Here is a 22,061-nt window from a genome sequence, read left to right as displayed (position 1 = left end):
TGGACTGTGAAGAAGGCTGAGCGCCAAAGAATTGATGCTTTTGAACTGTGGTGTTGGAGAAGACTCTTGAGAGCCCCTTGGACTGCAAGGAGATCCAGCCAGTCCATTCTGAAGGAGATCAGCCCTGAGTGTTCTTTGGAAGGAATGATGCTAAAGCTGAAACTCCAGTACTTTGGCCACCTCATACAAAGAGTTGACTCATTGGAAAAGACCCTGATTCTGGGAAAGATTTGGGGCAGGAGGAGAAGGGGATGACAGAGGATGAGATGGCTGGATGGGATCACTGACTCGATGGACGTGAGTCTGAGTGAACTCCGGGAGTTGGTGATGGACAGGGAGGCTTGGCGTGCTGTGATTCATGGGGTCGCAAAGAGTCGGACACGAATGAGCGACGGAACTGAACTGATGTGTGTCTGGATATAAACAAATGTTTATATATTAGCTATAATTATATATCTCTCTCTCTCTCTCTAAGTAATATCTTAGTAATATATTAATAGTACTAATATTGTTATATTAATGGTATTATCAATATTGTATCTTATATATTAAACTATCTACTTTTTACTCTAAGTATTTTACTAATACATTGATAAATAATGTAATTACTATATTAATATTAGCTATGTTAATACTGGGCAAAATTCTTTTCTGGATAAAGAAGCTTAAGATCTGATGAATTATATAAACATAGATTATATATAAAAAGTATAATATATACTAGGTATATCTATACCATATATATATAGACCTAGGATTCCCTGGTGGCTCAGACGGTAAGAATCTGCCTGCAATGCGGGAGACCTGGGTTCAATCCCTGGTTTGGGAAGATTCCATGGAGGAGGGCATGGCAACCCATTTCAGTATTCATGCCTGAAGTATCCCCATGGACAGAGGATCCTGGTGGACTACAGTCTGTGGGGTTGCAAGGAGTCAGATGTGACTAAGTACACAATATAAATATATATCGTGTGATATAAATATATATTGTGTGATATAAATATATATCACGAGACCTTATAGTTCTTTATTTAAAAAAAGTTCTAACTGAAGATACATTTTTTTCCCAATGTTAACACAGCCAAATAAGTTCCCTTTTTCTTGGTAATAGCCTGATACCATTATTTTCTCTTTACTTTAGACTTTTCTGTGTCATTATGTCTTAGGTATCTCTTTTAAAACAGAATACAATAAGATTTCTAAAATCCAATTCATAGACTTTGGTTATCTCTGTCTTTTAACTGGAAAGTTAATTCTATTTAAAAAGTGACACTTTGGGAATCTTCCTATATCTTATTTTGTAATTTTGAGGTATGATACTTTTCTCCCTTTTCTTTCCATCCCACTTCCCTGATAGCTCAGTTGGTCAAGAATCCTCCTGCAATGCCGGACACCCAGATGATTCCTGTGTCGGGAAGATCCCCTGGAGAAGGGATAGGCTACCCACTCCAGTATTCTTGGGCTTCCCTTGTAGCTCACCTGGTAAAGAATCTGCCCGCAATGCGGGAGACCAGGGTTTGATCCCTGGGTTGGGAAGAGCCCCTGGAGAAGGGAAAAGCTACCCATGCCAGTATTTTAGCCTGGAGAATTCCAGGGACTACACAGTCCATGGGGTCACAAAAAGTCAGACACGACTGAGTGACTTTCACTTCACTTTCCATCCCACTACTACATTCTACTAGACTGAGCAAGTGTACTCATTTTTCCTTTTCCTTTAATGCTTTAAAATTTATATATTCTGTTTTTATATATTGCTGGGTTTCAAGGAGGATGCTCATTACTATACACTGCAGTATCCAAAGTTATGTAAATTAATTCAGGCACCTTCCCAAAAGACAGCCATATTCTGGGCACCCTATCTAGTAGGCATGACAGGTTCACAGGGACCATGAGCAGAGCTGATTTAGAGTAGAGTACTGGTATTACTGGGTTCAAGAGTTTAATTTTGTTTCTGATGTTTGGCAAAGTTTATTTGGATTCTAATTTGTGCAGGACCAATAGTATTTCCCTTGCCTGCTATGCTATGTCTGTCATGTCCGACTCTGCAGCTCTATGGATTGTAGCCCTCCAGATTGTTCTGTCCATGCGACTCTCCAGGCAAGAATACTGGAGTGGGTTGCCATGCCCTCCTCCAGGGGATCTTCCCTACCCAGAGATCAAACTGGAAATCTCTTGCATCTCCTGCATTGACGGGCAGGTTCTTTACCACTAGCACCACTGTATTTCCCTTGAAAGAAAGCGAAAGTTAAGTCGCTCAGTCATGTCCAACTCTTTGCAACCCTGAGGACTGTAGCTTACCAGGCTCCTCTGTCCGTGGTATTTTCCAGGCAAGAGTACCAGAGGGGGATGCCAGGTCCTTCTCCAGGGGATCTTCCCCATCCAGGGTCTCCCACATTGCAGGCAGATGCTTTACCTTCTGAGCCATCAGGGAAGTCCTTGGGTGGCAGCAAATGCTTAAGATCCGGTTTTATGGTCTCAACATGTGATGAACTTGATCATTGAGAGATATCAAAGAGTTTTGTGTTTTCCCCCCCTTGTTTTGTCTTTTTGTGCTTCAATTTTATTGGAGAGAAGAACACATTGCAATGTTAACAACTGTGATATAGTGTTTCTGTACTTACTTTTGACCTATTACTAAAGGTATAAAACTAGATACAAGATCTTTTCTATCTACAATTGAGAACAGTCTTTCTCTCTCAATGTAAGCATGAAATATTTTCTGTCACAGTCATTAATAAATTAACTTCTATAAATCAATAAATGAAAGATCTACTCAGCCATTAAAAAGAACACATTTGAATCAGTTCTAATGAGGTGGGTGAAACTGGAGCCTATTATACAGAGTGAAGTAAGCCAGAAAGAAAAACACCAATACAGTATACTAACGCATATATATGGAATTTAGAAAGATGGTAACAATAACCCTGTGTACGAGACAGCAAAAGAGACACTGATGTATAGAACAGTCTTATGGACTCTGTGGGAGAGGGAGAGGGTGGGAAGATTTGGGAGAATGGCATTGAAACATGTGTAATATCATGTATGAAAAGAGTTGCCAGTCCAGGTTCGATGCACGATACTGGATGCTTGGGGCTGGTGCACTGGGACGACCCAGAGGGATGGTGTGGGGAGGGAGGAGGGAGGGGGGTTCAGGATGGGGAGAGTATGTATACCTGTGGCGGATTCGTGTTGATGTTTGGCAAAACTAATACAGTGTTTCAGGTTTAAACATAAAATAAAATTTAAAAAAAAAATAAAAAAAAGAATAAAATAAAATAAAATAAAAATCAATTCTGATTGGTTTATAGAAAATTTAGGTGTTTACATGAATATAATATTCCTAGAATCCCACATACAAAGGAGCAGACTTCTAATACTTTAGCTGTGCTATTAAGAGAAAAATGATCCTTCCACAGCAACTTTTTCTATGAAAACTGTTCATGTAATCAAGGTAATTTTTTTTTGATAAATCAGACTGCTTTGGTAATTTTGGTTTAAGAATGCTTCTATGAGTTCTCTGTTTTATAAATGTGGAATATAATGCATAATGTAATTTTTAAATAGGTCTTATATGTGTTTTCTTATGAAGAGACCAGTTGACCTGAACTTCCTAAAGTTTTCCCATCAGTTTACTGATCAGATAAGGTAGTATATTTGCACAGTGTTCAAGATGATGGAAAATATAAAATTGTATTTAACTGATAACTAGAAATGGAAGATCTGTACATTGAAAACTACATAACATTCAGGACAAAACTGAAGTAAACAGAAGCAAATGAAAAGTTATTCCATGCTTATGAAGTAGAAGAATTAACAGTGTTACTATATCCATACTAACCACAGCATTCTACAGATTCAGTGCAATCCCTATCAAAATACAGTAAGTCCCCTACATATGAATGAGTTCCATACCAAGAGCACATTCGAAAATCAAATTTGCTCGTAAGTCCACCAAAGTCAGCCTAACCCAACTAACACAACTGGCACATAGCAGTGTACTGACTTACATGACTGGACATGCAAACGCACGTTCACATCTTTGAAAGTTTGCAGTTTGAGGGTTTGTATGTAGGAGATTTACTGTACAAATGGCATTTTTCACAGAAAAGAAAAAATAATTACAAAATTTGCACAGAAACACAAAAGACTAGAATAGCCAAAACAATCATGAGAGAGAACAAGTCAAATTGGAGGTATCATGCTTCTTGAGCTCCCAAATTACCGAGACATTCAGAAGTACCTTGGCAAGTTGGAAAGCAAGATAGACTGAGGGCAGAACACAGGTTCCACCACTAAAGAGTTTCAGTTAATTCATCTCTAAACAGGGCTAATAAAGCCGACCTTGCTGTGCGGTTGTAAGTTCTGAGATTACGAGTGAGAAGCATTGTGGCGGGTGGTGGTGAAACTAATGCAAAGAAAAAACTGCATTTAACTCAACTGAAATATAACTCTGACAAACTTTTTTTTAATCAGTAGTAATTAGACTCAGGGGCATGTCCGCTTAGATATAATTTCCAGATTTTTTAGTTAACTTTAAGACCAGTACTAATATTGGATTATTGAATAAATAATCTTTGAATACTTAATTTCTATATGAAATAGAATACTGAAATATTAGTCAGCAATATTTGCTTATTATTTATGTATTTACATTTTATTATTATTCACATTTCACATTATGTACATATCATGCTCATTTGCTCAGTCACGTACGACTCTTTGCAACCCGTTGGACTGTAGCCTGCCAGGCTTCTCTATCCATGGAATTTTCTAGGCAAGAATACTAGATTGGGTTTCCATTTTCGACTCCAGGGGATCTTCCCAGGGATCGAATCCAAGTCTCCTGCTTGGCAGGTGGATTCTTTATCACTGAGCCACCTGGGAAGACTCCTTCAGTTCAGTTCAGATCTGTTCAGTCACTCGGTCATGTCCGACTCTTTGCGACCCCATGGACTGCAGCACACCAGGCTTCCCTGTTGCCCCCTTATTTACATATAAAATACTTTTTATTTACTGAACACGTTTATTTTTGCCACTTTATAGAGTTGTAAAAATGATAGCTGTAGGTAATTGCTTTATGTGTGCTCATGAAATTTGCTGGTATGCTACCAAGATTGTGTATGAAACAGTTACTCCTTATCTTTCCATTTTCTGTGTGAAAAATAAATTGGATATTTAGGTTCAAAATTCATGCTGGAGCTATCCTGGGAACAATGATTAAAAGATTAAATGTGTAGAAAAAGTAATGAGATGCATTTTTGCTTATCAATGGGAAAACAGAGTAATTTCTTCTTAAAGCAAATATTCTGTACAGCAAGTACAAGATAGTAAAAAAAAAAAAAAAAAAAAAAGAAAAGCTTGAATGGACAGAAAAAGTTTAGACAGTTTCAAGAAAATTAACTTTGTCTTAGGATACCTTCCTAGATGGTGCTAGGACTAGACAGACCTTTGTTGGCAAAGTAATGCCTCTGCTTCTTTATATACTGTCTAGGTTGGTCATAACTTTTCTTCCAAGAAGTAAGAGTCTTTCAATTTCATGGCTGCAGTCACTATCTGCAGTGATTTTGTTGCCCAGAAAAATAAAGTCTGTCACTATTTCCATTGTTTCCCCATCTATTTGCCATGAAGTGATGGGACCGGATGCCATGATCTTTGTTTTATGAATGTTGAGCTTTAATCCTACTTTTTCACTCTTCCTCTTTCACTTTCATCAAGAGGCTCTTTAGTTCTTCTTCACTTTCTGCCATAAGGGTGGTGTCATCTGCATATCTAAGGTTATTGATATTTCTCCTGGCAATCTTGATTCCAGCTTGTGCTTTATTCAGTCCAGAATTTCTCATGATGTACTCTGCATAGAAGTTAAATAAGCAGGGTGACAATACACAGCAATGACATACTCCTTTCCCGATGTGGAACCAGTTTGTTGTTCCATGTCCAGTTCTGTTGCTTCCTGACCTGCATACAGGTTTCTCAGGAGGTAGGTCAGGTGGTCTGGTATTCCCTTCTCTTCCAGAATCCTCCACAGTTTGCTGTGACCCACACAGTCAACGGCTTTGGTGTGCTCAATAAAGCAGATGTTTTTCTGGAACTCTCTTGCTTTCTCAATGATCCAGTGGATGTTGGCAATTGGATCTCTGGTTCCTCTGCCTTTTCTAAATCTAGCTTGAACATCTGCAAATTCATGGTTCACGTACTGTTGAAACCTGGCTTGGAGAATTTTGAGCATTACTTTTCTAGTGTGTGGGATGAGTGCAATTCTGCAATAGTTTGAACATTCCTTGGCATTGCCTTTCTTTGGGATTGGAATGAAAACTCACCTTTTCCAGTCCTGTGGCCACTGCTGAGTTTCCCAAACTTGCTGGCATATTGAGTGCAGCACTTTCACAGCATCATCTTTTAGGATTTGAAAGAGCTTAACTGGAATTCCATCACCTCCACTAGCTTTGTTTGTAGTTCTGCTTCCTAAGGCCCACTGGACTTTGCATTCCAGGATGTCTGCCTCTAGGTGAGTGATCACACCACTGTGATTATCTGGGGCATGTCTGAAGAGAAGCAATGAAAGCCTTTAAAACGTTGGTAAAGTAGGCTCAACTTTTATGAGTTTATTTATAAGATAAAAAGAAAAACCTCAAGAATTCTTCACTGCTAAAATATTAGATTAACACAGTTCTAGAATATTGTTTTCTATCAAAATGCAAATTGGTGTAGGAGTATTCAGTCTGCTTGTAGAAGAGGTAGTTGTTTGTTACCTTCTATGCAATCTGCCTGACCGATGAGAGTCTTTTTCTTACTAGATTAGGCAGCATATAAGTGGGTCTTGTTTTCTTTTATCGGTTTGGTCAGTATATGTCTTTTGATTGGAGAAATTAGTCCATTTGCATTTAAAATAATTATTAATAGGTGTGTACTAATTGTCATTTTATTAATATTTTTTTTCTGTTTTGTAGTTCATCTCTGGTTTTTTTTTCAGGTTTCCTGCTTTCTTCCCTCGTTGTTTGATGACTTGCTGTAGCATTATGCTTAGATTCCTTTCTCATTATCTTTTGTACATCTATTATAGGTTTGTGCTTTATGGTTACCATGAGGCTCACAGATAACAGTTTCTGCATACAACTGTTGTTGTTCAGTCACTCAGTCGTGTCTGACTCTTTGTGACCCGATGGACTGCAGCACACCAGGCTTCCCTGTACTTCACTATCTCCCAGAGCTTGCTCAAACTCATATCCATTGAGTCCGTGATGCCATCCAACCATCTCATCCTCTGTCATCTCCTTCTCCTCTGCCTTCAGTCTTTCCCAGCATCAGAGTCTTTTCTAGTGAGTCGGCTCTTCACATCGGGTGGTCAAATTATTGGAGCTTCAGCTTCAGCATCAGTCCTTCCAATGAGTATTCAGGATTGAATTCCTTAGGATTGACTGGTTTGATCTTGCAGTCCAAGGGACTCTCAAGAGTCTTCTCCAACACCACAGTTCAAAAGCATCAATTCTTCAGTGTTCAGCCTTCTTTATGGTCCAACTCTCACATCCATACATGACCACTGGAAAAACCACAGCCTTGAGGAGACAGACCTCTGTTGGCAAAGTAATGTCTCTGCTTTTTAATAAATGTTCAATAGTTTATTTTAAATTGATAGCAAATTTGAATACATTCTACAAGCCTGCATTCTTGAACTCATCTTCATATTTTATATTTTTGATATTGTATTTTATAGTTTTACAATTCTGTGAATCCATAATTAACTAATTATGTAATTATTTTTACTACTTTTCTCTTTTAACATTCATACTAGCTTTATAAGTAATCAATCTACTTCCTGTATTATATATTATCTCAACTGGTGAGATTTTTACTTTCCTATGCTTTCTAGTTACTAATGCCTTTTCTTTTCACCTTAAAGAAGATCCCTTTAACACTTCTTGTACAGCCAGTTTAGCATTGATGAACTTCCTTAGCTTTTGTTCATCTAGAAAACTTTGGATATCTTCTTCAAATCTGAATGATAAACTTGCATGGTCAGAAGTATTTTCCTTTAAGTAGTTTCTTCTGAGCTGCAAGGTTTCACCTGAGAAATCTGCTATTCGTGTTATGGGTGTTCCTTTATGCAAAATACCTTGTTTTTCTCTTGCTGCTTTTAAGATTCCCTCTTTAACTTTCAGCATTTTAATTACTCTGTGTCTTGGTGTGAGTCTCTTTGGGTTCTTCTTGTTTGGAATTCTCTGGGCTTCCTGAATCTGGGTATCTGTTTCCTTAGCATTGTTAGGGAAGTTTTCAGCCATAATTTTTTCAAGTAAGTTTTCTGCTCCTATCCCTGCCTTTTGTCCTTCTAGGACCCCTTAAATATAGATACTATTTTTCTTGATGTTGTCCCACAGGTCCCTTAAGCAGCATTTACTTTTTTTTGTTTTTTGCTTCTCTGTCTGGGTGAGTTCCACTTCCTTGTCTCCCAGATCCCCTTTTTTTTTTTTTTTTTTTTTCTTCTGCTTCATTCAAGTCCACTATTGAACCCTTCTAAGCATATTTTCAGTTCAGTTACTGTATTCTTCAGTTTTGTGACTTCTCTTTGGTATTTATTTTCTATCCTTTTATTGAAGCTCTCTATTCATCCATTCTCTTCCTAAGTTCAGTGAGCATGTTTATGACTACTACTTTGAATTTTTATTATGCAAGCTACTCATCTCATTTTATTAACTTTTTTTTCCCTGAAGATTTATCTTGCTCTTCTTTTTGGAGCCTACTCTTCCAATTCCTCATTTTTCTTGACTCTTAATGTTTGTTCTATATATTAGGTAAAACAGCACTCTCCCCTGGTCTTAAAGAGGTGGCCTCATGTAGGCAATGAGCTTTATTGTTTAATCCTGCACTGGTACTTGGCTGTCTCTTGAAATCTCTCTCTGTTTCAGAACTACGGGCTCTGAAACAATCCATCCAGCCACCAGAGCCCAGTGCTCAAGGGGCATATTCTGTGTGTGTTGCATGTGCCCACTGGCTCTGGGGGTCTGTGGGGGAGGCAGGATACTCACCCACCACCTCCAATGAAGTGACTGGAACATACATGGAGGGGTGAGCACTTGCCCATCACCTCCGAGAGGACTGTGGCAGAGACACAAGGGGATAGAGCACTCACCTGCTGCCTCTGGCAGGGCTACCACAGCATCGTGAGGAGGTGGGTGCTAGCAAGTTAGAGAACACAAATGGCACCCACTAGCACTTCCAGCCCTGGAAAGAATCTCAACACGCTTTTGTCTCTCTGGCAGATGCTTTAAGATTAGCAAATGAATTTCCTTCACATATGGCCTGGGCACTTTTCAAAGTGCTATTTGTGGACTAAGTGCCAGGGTAAGTGAATCTGCACATCAGTTCTTCAAGAGCAGAATCTCCATTCGCTATGGCCCTATGTCTCCTCAGGATGCAAGCCCTGTAGGTTTTCAAAGCCAGATGTTTTTGGGGGGTTGACAGTGAAAACATAAGGTGTTTTTCTTATGCGTTCTTTCTCTTTTATTGGCGAAATAAGGTCAACAGATATAAGTGAGAAAAGGGGATAGAATTTTGGGTGTTTGAAGAAAGAGAAGATCTTTTAGGGAATGTGAGGGAGGATTGACAAAGGAAGTATTACTGGACTTCTGGGCTTAACTGAGTGCTCCTTTGAGATATGTTGTCATAAATTTAATATTGCTGTCTTGTGGCTATACACTGCGCACCATGAATGCAGTTGTGACTGTGTATTTTTTCCAGCCTCAATGAGCAAGTCTGTTGTAGGTATGCAAAATGTAAAGTGGTAGGTTTAACAAAGGTTATATTTGTGCCAGGCAACTAGGACTTAAGGATAGAGAACTAAGATAGCCAAGGCTATGAGAAAGAGATGAAGTATAATACTGGATCATCATGAGGGCAGGTGAGTAGCAAAAAAAGCTATCTTTTGTGGTACTTGAACTTTATCTCAGAAAGGTTACAAATTTGGGCAAAAGCTTTGACAGTAAAGATCAAAACAAAATGCTCAAGCCAGGAAACCTAGAATAATCTTACCCACAGGGAACAGGAAGGTAGAATAGGTAGGACAAAAGGAGGTCAGCGATGAAAGAGAATAAGGCAGCAAGACCAGCCTTGAAGAGGCAGTGAACTTCAGTCAGCCAAAAATCAACTAGGTTTGGGTTAGCGATAATAGTGAAATAAAATAGCTCATCATGGGATGTGTTATGCTAACACAGTGAGCTACCAAATAATGTCTTTCAGTGGGGTGTCCCAGGGTATCTCTGAGAACCCAAGTGGTCCATCCTAGCCCTAAAACAGCTAAGCCATCAAAAACTCAATCCCAATAAAGAATAAACCTTAACACAGTTCTGTCTTGCTGGCTCATGGGACAGCCTTAAGCTTCCATGGTAGATTAAGGACCTTGCCACAAACTTGCTTCTGCTGCTGCTAAGTCACTTCAGTCGTGTCTGACTCTCTGCGACCCCATAGACGGAAGCCTACCAGGCTCCCCCGTCCCTGGGATTCTCCAGGCAAGAACGCTGGAGTGGGCTGCCATTTCCTTCTCCATGCCACAAGCTTAATGAGAGCTAAATTTCCAAAATATCTGGGGTGGTGACAGCATGCCCCCAAAGCTGCAACAAGGGTTCCCATAACTGTGTATTTGACAGGTCTGTTCTCTTCTGAGACAAATAATAAGCACCCCAAAAGCAGTTCTTTTCCTATCATTTGCCCTTGAGGATCCATACTTTATCTTTTTCATACACATTGTTAATTGGAAGAGTGAATGATTTTGAGTGGGAAACTCTTTTCATGTTGTACAAGCGTATCATTTGTTAATTGTTTATATGTCTGACTACACTAAATTCCTTACATGTCTCATTTATTTATCTCAAAATATCTCTGAAGTAGGTATCATCATGACTCTATATTTTCACATATGAGGCAACCAAAGCCAGGAAAGTATAACTGACCTGCCCAGAATCCCATGACCCACAAAGGTAGAAGCCAGTGTTTAAACCTAGGGCTTTTTCCAGAACCCTTGCTCTTAAACTGATTCACATGCTTAGGCAAGAATATGCACTGGAAGGCAAGAGGGGACTGATACAATCCATGCGAAATGGAAAAACACTCTAGCTTCCACCATCTCGTTCACATGTTCATCCAAGTCCATTATACTTAAATAAAAAATCCCCCATTGCAGACTTGTGGGATTCTTTTATCTACCAGAAAACTTTTCAGCAATGGTGGGGGTTATTTTTAAAAAATATATTTGGCAAAACTAATACAATTTTGTAAAGTTTAAAAATAAAATAAAATTTAAAAAATAAATAAATAAAAAATAAAAAGAAAGAGAAAAGTGAGCACTGAAAATGGCAAGTGGAACTAGTGTTCTTCCCTAGTACCTGTTCTCCCTGTAAGAGGACTAGAAATAATTAGGGGAGAACAGCCTCCTCAGTCTTCTGCATCCTGTTCTGGCACTGTCCTAGAGCAAATAAATTACACTGATTACAGAAGGAGCAGCTTTACTGGAGTATCGGCTGGGCAATAACAACAACAAAACAGGAACAATAGTGGCAAAAAAAAAAAAAATATATATATATATATATATATATATATATATATATTAACCAGTGTGGATTTGCCTACTGGATTGCTCAGGAATGTGAGGCCCACAGTACTGATGTGACTATTGTCCAATGCCTGGTCTTCTATGGTACCTATAGACCAAAAACTCTTCACTGAAAACCCATGAGAAATTTACATACAGTAAATTCACAGACCTCTCAGTTGTTCTTTTTTCCTTAACAGAACCTAAACGATCCATACTTTTAGTAGAACCTAAACACCACATTTTATTCTTTCTTACTTGACTTTCAACATTCAGTTCAGTTGCTCAGTTGAGTCTGACTCTTTGTGACCCCATGGACTGCAGCTTGCCAAGCTTCCCTGTCCATCACCAACTCCCAGAGCTTACCCAAATTCATGTCCATCGAGTCGGTGATGCCATCCAACCATCTCATCCTCTGTTGTCCCCTTCTCCTCCTGCCTTCAATCTTTCCCAGCATCAGGGTCTTTTCTAATGAGTTAGTTCTTCGCATGAGGTGGCCAGAGTACTGGAGTTTCAGCTTTGGAATCAGTCCTTCCAATGAATATTCAGGACTGATTTCCTTTAGGATTGACTGGTTGGATCTCCTTGAAGTCCAAGGGAATCTCAGGAGTCTTCTCCAACACCACAGCTCAAAAGCATCAAATCTTCTGCACTCAGCTTTCTTTATAGTCCAGCTTTCACATCCACACAACACTGTATTATGCAGGGACCTCAAACATCACTTATAATTTACATATGGTTGGAGAAATTAACAACCTCTATTTTTTATTTACTTGTACGTGGCTCAACATACCAAACTCGAAACATCTCAGAATAATCCTTATTAACTAGAATCCTCAGTTTTTTATTATGCATTTGATCAGGTACTAATTGCCATATTATAATCACTCTTTGAACTGCTGCTTTTTTTTTTAGTGTCTTTTGGTTTCTTGTTTAATCAAAACTAGCAAATTTTATTTCTCTTGAATATGGAATTCTAATTCATTATTTTACTTTTTAAACATAAGTTAGGTCACATTAGCTCTGTGAAAATATTATTTCTAATTACCTGCTAAGTACACTTCCTTTCTTTTCTCTCACCTTTAACAGAAACAACTCAATCTTTATGCAAAGATGTAATATGTAACATATGTAATATAGGTTTTATAGAATACCTTGCCATTTCATTGCATAATCCCACTTCAGTGTTTTTATTTATCAAAATACAGTATTCATCTGAAGTTTCTCTAATACTTTTCTTTCTCCTTTTGAATAAACATATATAAATGAAGTAATTGCTTTAGACAACATGTAATTGGGATGACTTATTTGTGTTTGGGGATTTATACAGTGATTTGTCTCCAAACAGCAACGGAAGTCATTTTAAAAGCTGGAAAATATAAAAATGTTAATAAGAAGACTAGAGGAAAGATTTTAATTAAGAAGGCGAGCACGATACATTGTCCTAGTGCTGACAACTCGGACGCCATCACATTTCTCTGTGAGGACAGGAGAGAAGTGATCGGAGGGTGCCTTCAGAAAATCGTAGCTGTTACTACGCAAGGCAATGAGCTGTTAAGCACCAGCTTAATTACGACCTCTGTTTGTCATCTTGATACTTAATAATGCAACAGATGCACTTTTCCTGTGCCGCCAACTGCCTGCTCTGTCAGTTGACTGAGGATTCGCTGCCAAATGTGTGGCTGCCTTCCATCTCCTGAGGAGATAGATGGTTTACCACATCTACCCTCCAGGCAGGCACCAACTCATTTTCTTCTCAAAATATCTTGTTTCCTGGGACAGGTTGCACCAGAAATTAGACTGGAAATTTGTTTGCTTACTTACTACATCGTAGATCAGGAAAAAAAAGAGAAGAAAAAATAAAATCTGTCATTTCTGACTGTTCTCATGATAAATGATTGAGATGTGTCAGATGACAGAATAATTTTGAAAGGAAAACAACTGAGATTTTCCAGATCAGCTAGTTCCGGGAGCAAATGAAATAACTGCGCCCTTCACAGATACAGCAAAGGAGCACCACTAATCCAGTGCCTACTCTGCAGCTAACAATCTTTTGAAATTTTTTCATTTATTTCTCTGAAGAGATGAGTTCAAATTGAATATAGAACTGTATTTTGTTTAAAAGATAGAGAACAGGAGGTTATAAAAAAAAAGAGTATTTTAGATTCTTATAGATGAAAAGATGCAAATTATTTTTCTTAAATTTCAAATTAGCTTTCACTAATGAATAATTCTCCAATTTTCAAAGAGTAAAAATTAACATTAAATTTAAAATTTTCTGAAGCATTCTTCAACTATTTCAGATGATCACCATTCTTCAACTATTTCAGGTTTTATATTTTTTACTTTTTGGAGTATAGTTGATTAATGATACTGTGATAGTTTCAGGTGTAGGGCAATGTGATTCAATTATACATATACATGTGCCTGTTCTATTTCAAATTCTTTTCCTATTTAGGTTGTTACATAATATTGAGCAGAGTTCTCTGATTTTTTATTTTATGGAAAATTTAGAACCATAGTTTAGGTAAATCAGCAGCCTTACAGTTTTTTGTTTTGCTTTGTTTTAGTTAGGTAATCTGTTCTTTTCAGATATAACTCCAAAACTCAAGACTTCGTTTTCAGTGTTGTGTTGACAAGCCTTTCAGAGTGAAGGAGCTTTGTTCTTCAGCAGTCACACACACACACACTCGCAACTTGGAAACTGAGCTGCTGTCAGGCCTCTTAGCCATCTGCCCATGTAAGAGATCAGTCATTTGATAGGCTGTATCACATAGATGGACCATCTGCAATCCTGCTAGCAGTATTTAAGCTCTGAGATCCCACTAGGAAACCTCTTTAAAGATGGGTTCACTGTGCTGTTTTCAGCTGCTTTAAAACTGAATAAAAAGAGAAACCTTGGTTATAATGGTAGATATTTATTTTCCAACAGAGAATGATCCAAGTAAGCACATTTGAAGTTTATATCCGGTTGCATGCAATCAGACACTGTGCATTTTTTGGAAAAATATAACATTAGTTGGAGATATTAGTAAACAGGATTTGTAAAAAGTTATGTTCAACAAATCCAGACACTGATTTTGGCATATTCATTGGATAAATATCTTTTTGGATATAATATTAGATTAAAAAATTAAGTTTACATAGTTACTTTCAGTAAATTTAATCACTGGAACAGAAATAAAGCTTCCTATGCAGCATTATTAAATAGAGCACTTATAATGTATTGCTAGCCTAAGTAGAATGTGCTAGGGAAAATAAAATTAGAAGATAACTTTGTAAAGAGTTCCATGGCAAAAATAATTTCTACAAATCACAGAAAGAACTAACAGTTTCCTCTCATAAAAGTACAGTCAAAAGAGTTGGTTTAAGTTGTCGAAGACACACACAAATGCTGTCCATTAAATATTTGATTAAGTATACAGTATACTTTACATATATTAGACATACTCTATGTCTAATAACTAATTTAGTAGTATAAAAATGCCTTAGTGTTCTCCAATCTTATAAAAGTTAGTATTCAAGAATTGGTTTGATTTCACTGTTTGTTCTCCATTTTAAAAAAAAGCTTCAAATAGTTCAAACATATTCCTTATATTATTAGGCATTCTAGAAACACTGATGCATCTGTGGCTCCAACAATCCTTCTTTCTAACTCGAGGCACCTACATCCTGTAGACAATGCAGAGTGGAGCAGACAGTAAAGACTTGTTTTTCAGGATCAGTGATCATTAATGCTGGAGCCCTTCTGAGCAACTCTCTTCCTCTCTGGATCTTACCTTCTTTTTCTCTGCTCCTCCCTACGTCAGCCAAATTCCCCAATTGCTGCTCTTTATATGCTTAAACATTTTACATCTTCCAGCTCTCTCCTCTCATCTAGATTTCCTGTAGGACCCTCCTGTCCATCTTACCCAACTGTCACTTAATACTTCAGGATTACAATCTGTATCTTCTCTCTCCTACAAGATTCCAAGTTCCTCAAAGGTGTACACCACATTTTATGCCTCACTGTGATCTCAGGTAACCATACAAAGTATTCTGATGATTAAATTATTCAGTAAATTTATGTTAAGTTGATCTCTAGGGCCATCCAATTTTGGCATCAGGTTTACTGGACTAGATCAAAAATAGAAGATTTTAATTTGCAGTACACTCTGGTTTATTGGTATTAGCTGTCTGAAAAGTTGTGTGGAAAAAGATTGGGTAGCAATATCTGCCGTGTTTGTTTATAATGACACAGATGCAAGTATTTGCTCCTAAGTATATGCACGATCTTGGCATGCATATTCTCATCTAATTGTTTTTTAAAAGATTCTGCAGAAGAAAGTCTTTGACTGTAATATGTGTCCCTGCTTATGCTTAGCTTCTACTGAAATAAACATTTTCTTCAGACCATTGGGTCAGACTTTGCTCAGGACTCTGGGAAATAGGGTGCATATAGCCCAAAACGAATGCTTGCTTTTGGGGGTGCAGATCTTTTTCAGTGCTCAGTCCTGTCCAACTCTTTGCGATCCTGTGGACTACAGCCCACCAGGCTTCTCTGTCAATGGGATTTCCCAGGTAAGAATACTGGAGTGGGTTGCCATTTCCTACTCCAGAGGATCTTCCCAAACCAGGCACAAAACCTGCATCTCCTATATCTTCTGCATTGGCAGGCAGACTCTTTACTGCTAGCACCAACTTCAGTCAGTCAGCCAGTTCAGTCACTCAGTCGTGTCTGACGCTTTGCAACCCCATGGACTGCAGCACGCCAGGCCTCCCTGTCCATCACCAACTCCCAGAGTTCACCCAAACTCATGTCCATTGAGTCGGTGATGCCATCCAGCCATCTCATCCTCTGTCGTCCCCTTCTCCTCCTGCCCGCAATCCCTCCCAGCATCAGAGTCTTTTCCAATGAGTCAACTCTTCCCATGAGGTGGCCAAAACATTGGAGTTTCAGCTTTAGCATCATTCCTTCCAAAGAACACCCAGGACTGATCCCCCTTAGAATGGACTTGTTGGATCTCCTTGCAGTCCAAAGGACTCTCAAGAGTCTTCTCCAACACCACAGTGCAAAAGCATCAATTCTTTGGCGCTCAGCCTTCTTCACAGTCCAACTCTCACATCCATACATGACCACTGGAAAAACCATAGCCTTGACTAGACGGACCTGTGTTGGCAAAATAATGTCGCTGCTTTTGAATATGCTATCTAGGTTGGTCATAACTTTCCTTCCAAGGAGTAAGCGTCTTTTAATTTCATGGCTGCAGTCACCATCTGCAGTGATTCTGGAGCCCAAAAAAATAAAGTCTGACACTGTTTCCACTGTTTCCCCATCTATTTCCCATGAAGTCATGAGACCAGATGCCATGATCTTCGTTTTCTGAATGTTGAGCTTTAAGCCAACTTTTTTACTCTCCTCTTTCACTTGCATCAAGAGGCTCTTTAGTTCCTCTTCACTTTCTGCCATAAGGGTGGTGTCATCTGCATATCTGAGGTTATTGATATTTCTCCCTGCACTTGATTCCAGCTTGTGCTTCTTCCAGCCCAGTGTTTCTCATGATGTACTCTGCATAGAAGTTAAATAAGCAGGGTGACTATATACAGCCTTGACGTACTCCTTTCCCTATTTGGAACCAATCTGTTGTTCCATGTCCAGTTCTAACTGTTGCTTCCTGACCTGCATATAGGTTTCTCAAGAGGCAGGTCAGGTGGTCTGGTATTCCCATCTGTTTCAGAATTTTCCACAGTTTATTGTGATCCACACAGTCAAGGGCTTTGGCATAGTCAATAAAGCAGAAATAGTTGTTTTTCTGGAACTCTCACTTTTTCCATGATCCAGCAGATGTCGGCAATTTGATCTCTGGTTCCTCTGCCTTTTCTAAAACCTGCTTGAACATCAGGAAGTTCACGGTTCACGTATTGCTGAAGCCTGGCTTGGAGAATTTTGAGCATTACTTTACTAGTGTGTGAGATGAATGCAATTGTGCAGTAGTTTGAGCATTCTTTGGCATTGCCTTTCTTTGGGATTGGAATGAAAACTGACCTTCTCCAGTCCTGTGGCCACTGCTGAGTTGTCCAAATTTGCTGGCATATTGAGTGCAGCACTTTCACAGCATCATCTTCCAGGATTTGAAATAGCTCAACTGGAATTCCATCACCTCCAGTAGCTTTGTTTGTAGTGATGCTTTCTAAGGCACGCTTGACTTCACATTCCAGGATATCTGGCTCTAGGTGAGTGATCACATGATCGTGATTATCTTGGTCATAGTGATGCTTTCTAAGGTCCGCTTAACTTCACATTCCAGGATGTCTGGCTCTAGGCGAGTGATCACACCATCGTGATTATCTTGGTCATGAAGATCTTTTTTGTACAGTTCTTCTGTGTATTCTTGCCACCTCTTCCTAATATCTTCTGCTTCTGGTGGGTCCATACCATTTCTGTCCTTTATGGAGCCCATCTTTGCATGAAATGTTCCCTTGGTATCTCTAATTTTCTTGAAGAGATCTCTAGTCTTTCCCAATCTGTTGTTTTCCTCTATTTCTTTGCATTGATCTCTGAGGAAGGCTTTTTTATCTCTCCTTGCTATTCTTTGGAACTCTGCATTCAGATGCTTATATCTTTCCTTTTCTCCTTTGCTTTTCGCTTCTCTTCTTTTCATAGCTACGCTGCTGCTGCTAAGTTGCTTCAGTCATGTCCGAATCTGTGCGACCCCATAGACGCAGCCCACCAGGCTCCCCCGTCCCTGGGATTCTCCAGGCAAGAACACTGGAGTGGGTTGCCATTTCCTTCTCCAATGCATGAAACTGAAAAGTGAAAGTGAAGTCGCTCAGTCGTGTCCGACTCTTCACGACCCCACGGAGTGCAGCCTACCAGGCTCCTCCGTCCATGGGATTTTGCAGGCAAGGGTACTGGAGTGGGGTGCCATTGCCTTCATAGCTGTAGACCTACATAATACTATCCTTTATAATTACCCCCACTCCTGCTCTAAAGATAGGCCAGGTGAAAGGATGTTCAGCCTCCACAAGAGACCGACTTGCCTGTTTCAGATTTTCATGTTAACAGCCATAATAATAACAATTTCCTGGTTCAGAAAACTATTTCCTTTAAGTTTTATTTTTATCATATTTAATAGCAATTATTGAACATTTTATGACATAAAACTAGAAGCCAAGGCAAGTAGACTTGCTTGTATAAGCTCTGAAATTAAATGGTACTTTGCTCTTCCCAGAACTTCCCAACCCCACATACACCCAAGGATCCTGAGTGTCACTGAACGAGGGGCTTGAGCTCTCACCTCTGCATCTCACATCCTCCACTGCTCTAACAGAGCCAATCTTGATAAAAGATCCTTATTAGTGTGTTCTCATCACAGAACACCAAACACCACACTAAACAGCTAAGAAGTCAGCCCAGTTACCATGTGCCTTTCATCACTGTCTTAAATCCTGGAAGTCTAGATTTCAGAAGACCAAACAGTACTCCACTGGAATGATAAAGCATTATGTAACCAATTCCATCACCTAAGAAAGTAAAAGCTGACGTGACAGGTGCCTACTTGTGCCAAGTGACCTACAGGTGCTTTAATTTCACCAGATTCACTTTTAGGATCTCTCAGCTGCTGTTTCTCAAGAGATGCTAGGAACACTGTTTCTGCTAAAACTACACAGCTCTTAATATATGGGTGGAATTTCCCCCCTACACAGAGAGTAAAGAAACTAGATAATCAACATCAGGCTCTGTACTGATGGAAGCATTCTTATAGAAAATGAAACATAAAGTTTCACACTTAGAGAAATAATTATGAGTGAAAGGAAAAACAAACACATACAAAGTAAAAAAAAAATTATGTACAGAAATCTAAAATACGAACAACATGTGTAAACAAATGATTTAGCCCATATTGTGAAGTGGTAAATGGACTGAACAAAATGACATGTTCCATTTTCTTTTATCTACACTCTTCAAAGTTAATATTGTGTACAAACTTTTGGCTATTTTATATTTTTTTGTAAAAAAAGACCTCTGCACACTTTTTTGTGTCCTTTTTCCTGTCTTTCTTTTTTTGACAGACAGGAAGCTTCCTATTACATTTTGCTATTTTTCTCTGTCAATAGTTTCTTCAGGTCAGTGTAACAATAGAATGATTTGGTCTTTTTTAAAAAGTGGGCTACTTTTTGAAAGAACTTTTAAATAAAATTTTTATTTCATTTCTTTATGAAGGAGTTGGCACAAGAGGTTTAGGAAAATTAAATCTATATTCTTTGATATATTGATATAGTTTTATTTCTCTTGTGTTACACAGGACTAAGAGCTATTTAAACACTCAAATGGGTGATCCAGTAGATGATACGATGATAAATGCCTTTTAAAATAAACTTCTTGGTGCTTCACTTTTCAGGGGAAGCACTAAACTGAAGGCAGAGAACTGCATTCCGTTTTCAACATATACAATAAGAAGTGATTGTCCATCATCCTCCAGAGTCTTTCCAGTTGCATGGCCCTGTCGTTAAAAATGTGCAAAGTATGGTTTCTCAGCTTAAACCTAAGACACACATATATTTATTCATTTTTGTTATCACTTTATCACTCATGTCCTACCTCTCCCACTATACAGCTTACAGGAGGTTAATTTTTACCCTGAATGTTGGTACTTTGTAACCATGTAACTTTAATTTCGTAGAAAAGAAGATGATTTAACATTCTCGCTAGTAGACTGGGGGAGGGGACAGGAGATGTGAACAATATCTTTTCCAAAATAGATTCAAATTTATCTTGCACCTTGGAACATACCAAAGCATCCTGAGAACTTACCAAATCCCACTTGCGTTGAAGGGACCTAGATATTCTCTGATGAAGACCTGTCAGGTAGGTTTGATTTGGATTCAAATACATTTTGCAAGTGAGTCTTTACAAATATGAATGATTCCATAATATACAGAGTTACCCAAGATATGGGAGAACTTGCAAAGCATGGGTTGCAGTACACTTTGATATATTAATAACTATCAGAACATATGCAAACTGAGTTTCAACTTTTTCAGATTTAACAGCATCTGTCTCAGTATCTATGATTTTAACTATTCCTGTGAAGACTGAGCAAGTATTATAATAAAATGTTAGAACAATTGTTACACTCTTCTGTAAACAATGTAACTTGTTTTAGATGTATCTTGCACATGAAGAAGATGCTTCACCTGTTCCCTTTTTCATCCCACTGTTTTAATCCTGAGGCTGCTTTGACATTATTTTTAATAAATGTAAATATTTACATACGAAATTTTGTCTACATTGGAATTTTATTTGAAAATGTTCACCAGGTATCAACTACTGTATATAAACATTTTATATTACATTTTCCTTTGAATAATCAGTCTATTTGTTTTTCATATCCACTTTTACACTTTACAGCTTTTGCCTTTTTGAGTGTTCTTTTGCTGTCATAAATCTATCAAATCCAATTTCTCCACTCAAATTTTGTAGTTTTGTTGTGTTTGGTTTACTGTCAGTTTAAGTTAGTGTTGTTTATTTCTTCTGTTAACATTTACTATGAATTTTCTCATATAACTGAAGATTTCCATATTGGTCCAGGATGAATTTACTATAATACTATTTAATGCAACCTATCAATTGTAAATATAAACTTGTGGAAAAAAAGTAATTTTTTCATAGTGACATACAATTTTGCTGTCTTAGACGGATTCTTTTTAGAGTCAATGGAAAAGTAATTTAATTTGTCAAACACTTGTGCTCACTTTGGATTTAATGGACAAACTTGTGAAGTGAACACGTGAAGATCAAAAGCACAGGTGCAAAGTGCATTCAAAGTCAAATCCCTAGTATTGATACAAATTTGCATGTGTCATTTTCCCCCTTCTCTATGGCTTCTGCTGTGCAGCTAGGAGAGGTTTGTTCTGTCTCTCACATGTCATTTAGGCTCCACTCAAACTCACATCAGTCAACTAAAACAGCTTTCAAATACTCAAAGAATCACCTTCTTGCATCCTGTGTGCATGCATACTCAGTCACTTCAGTCGTGTCCAACTCTTTGCGACCTACGGACTGTAGCCCTCCAGGCCCCTCTGTCCATGGGACTCTCCAGCAAGAATACTGGAGTGAGGCAGTGCCCTCCTCCAGGATATCTTCCCGACCCAGGAAGAACCCAAGTCTTCTGCATCTCCTGCATTGCAGACAGGTTCTTTACCCACTGACCCACCTGGGAAGCCCCTTTTGCTGGGACTATTTTCCTTCTGGTCAATCATCTAAAAGAAATTATTCTGTCCCAGCCTAGTGTCAGACACAGAGCATGAGCTAAATAAATATTTTTAAGTCTATCCCTGAGATGTAAGGGACCACAGAAACTAGCAATTTTCTAAAGCAAGGTACACTGTGTACACTTATAAATTAGACGTGTCTGGAAATACGATGTCATTCACAAGACTTTGCAAGTCTTCAAAAAGCATTTTGGATTGCTTAATGCTGATTTACACACTCCCAATCTAT

Source organism: Bubalus kerabau, unplaced genomic scaffold (assembly GCF_029407905.1).
Source record: "Bubalus kerabau isolate K-KA32 ecotype Philippines breed swamp buffalo unplaced genomic scaffold, PCC_UOA_SB_1v2 scaffold_50, whole genome shotgun sequence".
In the NCBI taxonomy this organism is placed as follows: Eukaryota; Metazoa; Chordata; class Mammalia; order Artiodactyla; family Bovidae; genus Bubalus; species Bubalus kerabau.
The sequence above is the reverse complement of the archived record's forward strand: the minus strand, read 5'-3'. Positions refer to the sequence as shown.